Genomic DNA, 4,484 nt, shown 5'->3' on the forward strand with positions numbered 1-4,484 from the left:
TTCTTATTCATCCCCAAGATCTAAATAACTTTAAAAATCCCACAATCTTTACATATTCTTAAATTTTGATCTCTTTAAAATATCTATCTCTTTTAAAATCCAAAGTCTTTTTACAATTAAAAGTCTCTTAACTGTGGGCTCCACTAAAATAGTTTCTTCCTTCAGGGCGCAGTCACAATCAAAAGCAAATTCAATCTCCAACCATCCAATGTCTGGGGTCCAACTCACGATCTTCTGGGCTCCTCCAAGGGGTAGGGTCACTTCTCCAGCCATGCCCTTTGAAACACACACATCGTCCTCTAGGCTCCAGATGCCTGTACTCCACTGCTGCTGCTCTTGGTGGTCATATCATGGTACTGGCATCTCCAAAACACTTCATGACCCCTTCAGTCCTGGGCCATCAATTGCAACTGAGGCTGCACCTTCACCAATGGACTTCCATGGCTTCTCACAGTGCCGAGCCTCAGCTGCTCTGTGTGACCCCTTCGTGCCTTCAAAATCAGTACCACCAGGGTGACCCTTACACATTACCAAGTCCCGCTGTAGCAGGAATACAACCTTGGCTATCTCTGGAACACAGCTTCTTTGTGCTTTCAGAAAATACATCCCAGAAGATGTCACCTCAATGATGCTGGTCTCTTCTTAATCACCGCTAATTTCTTAGCTCCAGCTAACCAGCATCAATAGGCCCAGTAATACAAAGGTTTTATTTTAGTAGTTCTGGTATCTTGTTAATCACAGCTGATTCTTCAGTCTCAGCTAACCAGAACCACAGAATCTTCACAATCCAAAATAGCAATGGCCCTGAAAAGAGTCCTTAATTTTCCCTCTGAAATTTCACAAGCCAGGCCTCCATCTTCTGCACTGTTCTCAACATTATCTTCCAAGCTCCTACATAACATTGGACAGAGTTCTTAACACTGAATGGATCTTCTAGCCCAAAGTTCCAAAGTCCTTCCACAGTCTTCTCCAAAACATGGTCAGGTTGTCACAGGAATACCCCACTATGCTGGTACCAATTTGTCTTTGTCAGGGTTTCTATTCCTGCACAAACATCATGACCAAGAAGCAAGTTGGGGAGGAAAGGGTTTATTCGGCTTACACTTCCATACTGCTGTTCATCACCAAAGGAAGTCAGGACTGGAACTCAAGCAGGTCAGGAAGCAGGAGCTGTTGCAGAGGTCATGGAGGGATGTTTCTAACTGGNTTGCTTCCCCTGGCTTGCTCAGCCTGTTCTCTTATAGAACCCAAGACTACCAGCCCAGAGATGGTCCCACCCACAAGGGGCCTTTCCCCCTTGATCACTAATTGAGAAAATGCCTTACAGTTGGATCTCATGGAGGCATTTCCTCAACTGAAGCTCCTTTCTCTNTGATAACTCCAGCTGTGTGAAGTTGACACAAAAGTAGCCAGTACATTTATAAAGGTGCGATTCCTGGTATAAGGACCACACAGCAGAGCAGACTCCACCATGCAACAGTAGTTGCCAATGCAAACCACACTTTATATAAGAGATGGGGGGGGGGAGAGGGAGAGGGAGAGAGATAGAAAGGTAGAGAAAGAATGAGAGAGAGAGAGAGAGAGAGAGAGAGAGAGAGAGAGTGTGAGAGAGAATAAAAGAAACTGTGTGAGAGAGAGGGGGGAGGGAGGGAGGGAGGGAGAGGAAGAAGGAGAGGGAGAGAGGAGTTGGAGGGAGTTGAAGAAGGAGGATGAATACAGTTAAACTATGAATAAAATTGTATGAAATTCTCAAAGAATTAATAACCACTTTATTTAAATTTCAGATGTTCCTTTCTTAGGGTCTATGGATCCTTTGGGAAGGAGGCTTCTACAGTAGTGGGTTTCCATGTAACTTTTTCAGTCTTTAGTGATAATTTCCCTCCCAGTAACCACTCCTCTATCCTATCACCCTCTTTCTCCATTTAATCATTAAACCATTCTGTTTTACCATTCCTTTTAAAACATTTTATATTGATGCTTCTTTCAACCTTTCCTTGAAACAACCCCTTTTCCCACCAACCCACCTCGGCCCCTTTGTAATTTCAGGTCCTTTATGGGAATTCCAAATGAAACACACATGTCTAAATTCAAAGCTAACACACACAGATACGAGAAAACATTTAATGCTATAAATTTCTCCCTTAGGACTNTTTCAATGTATCCCAGAGATTATGGGTTGGCATTCATAGTCTTTTTAGGATTTGATATACTGCTCAAATTTCTTCTGTCTTTTAAATTTTTCACTAGGAGTCCGCTGCTATTATGATGTTCTTCCTTGTGTTTGTGATTTGTGGCTTCTCTCCTGAAGATTCCAATAACCATTTTGTTTTCTATGTTTTGCTTTGTTCCCTGTAATTCTCGGGGAATTTCTTCTCTGCTGTTATCTATCTGGTGTTCTCTGTACCCCTTATGCCCAGATAGACATTTCTTTCCTTGGTTTGGGGAATCTTTTTCTCTATGATTCCCTTAAGATATGTTCTAGATCTTTGAACTTGAGTTCTTTTCCTTTTGTGCTCATAATTCACAGATTTNATCATTTCAAAGTGTACCAAAGTTCCTGGACATTCGATTCAAGGGATTTTATATTCACCATTTTCCTTGATAGCGTGGTATGGCTCTTCTCCTTTGTCTTTTAGCTTTGATTCTCTTTTCTGTGTGAGACATCCTGTTGATTAGGCTTTCCACTAATCTGTTTTTTTTTTTTTCAAGAAAAAAAAACTGTCTCCAAATTTTAATGGCTTGATACAATTTTGAGTTTTTGCTGACAATCAACTTTTGTATTAAAAGTATTAAAACAATTAAACATTTTAAATGTTACCTATGAATAAATCCTCTGAAATTTTTTCAGATTATTGAGTTTTTCACCTCTAGCTTCAGTTCAGTTTTTAAAAATACGTCCGTGATTGAAATAAGATCACCCCACTTCACCCTCTTTTTGATCTATGAAGGTTCAGAAGGGGCAGAGCCACATGGAGCTGGCTCTAGACCTTGCAGACACCTATGGAGGATTGTTTCTCCCTCTCAGCCCTGTGGTTGGTTGTTTAGGGGTGGAGCCTAAACAAGGTGATAAACTTGTGTGGAGTCTGGCTCTCTCATACTGAGTCCAACCCAATGGGCCGGGACCCTGGCAGAGATGACCCATGGCATGGCCAGAAAGACACAGCAGGAAGTTTGAATTACTGCTGAAAAGAGGTAGCATTCCCCAAAGTGGTCTGCTTGGCCTTTTCATGAAGATTAGAAAATACGTTAATCCACGGACATTTATTACCACATGTATTAATACACACGGACAAATCTACAATTTTCTTCAGTAGTCTGAGCAAAATTAGGACATCCAGACGATGAGTGAGCTTGGGAAGAACCTAATAGTCACAGNAGAGAAAGTAAAGGTAAGAGAGGTTTAACCAGTTACCATAGTAACCTCTAACCTTATGCTTTTAAAGGCCATTCTCTTGAGCGAGGTTTCCCTGTCATTTGTAGGAAACATAACTTCATATCAACTTTCCTTGTCCTCTGGCTCCTGCAATCTTTCCATTCCCTCTTCCATGTTCTTTCCTCAAGGGAAGGAGTTATGTCGTAAATGTATCAATTTGGGGTTGGGCACCTCACTTGTTCTCTGCATCTAAATAAGTCCTGAAGAAACACAACACTCATAGACTTGGTAACACGGAGAGGGGAAATCTCATGAGGCTCCACCCATAAGCAAACAATCACAGGGCCAAGAGTGACAAACAATCCTCCACAGAATTGAGCCTCCTAATTGGTTACTACAGTAAATAATTAGCCCTGGAATTATAGGCCTACAAGTAATGCTAAATGTGCTGAGCAGATTGTATTTGTATATTTAGGCAGGTGTGTGTGTGTGTGTGTGTGTGTGTGTGTGTGTGTGTGTGTGTGTGTGTGATAATAACATACAGAAAGAGACCATAATTTTGAGGGAGCAGGGGACACTCACAGCAGGGGTTGGGGAAGGGAAAGGAAGCTGGAGTGATGTAATTATATTTACTTTTAAAAAAGAAAATAAATAGCTTTGGTCAGCTGCCAGGGAGGTGCTCAGTCCTTCAGAGGAATCTAAGGCCTTGTTCGGGTGATGCCTGCACTACATCCTGTGACTTCTCCCTCCAGACTTGCAGAAGTCATTATGCAGAAGCCCCTTTCCTGGCACATCTTGTTCCCTGCAAATATAAAATACAGCTAGTTCTACCAGAGCTGTGGAAGAAAATGTGGAGGACAGACTTCATCTGCACAGACTTCCTTACTCACAGAGCTTTACTGTGAGGCTCCTTTAGCTCTGCACGAGGTATTTTTGCATCAGATTTTGGGTTAGCCCCTGTCCAGATGAGTATGGAAGAGTCTGCCTCTTGTTCTTTCTGCTGTGGCTGTTCATATGAATTTTGTGCCCATGAGAGAACGCCGAGAGTCACATAACACAAAGAGGAAGAACCAAAGCAATCCCAGATGTTCAGTAGCCAGCCCCCTGCTTC

This window comes from Mus caroli, chromosome 14, assembly GCF_900094665.2.
Source record: "Mus caroli chromosome 14, CAROLI_EIJ_v1.1, whole genome shotgun sequence".
NCBI lineage: Eukaryota > Metazoa > Chordata > Mammalia > Rodentia > Muridae > Mus > Mus caroli.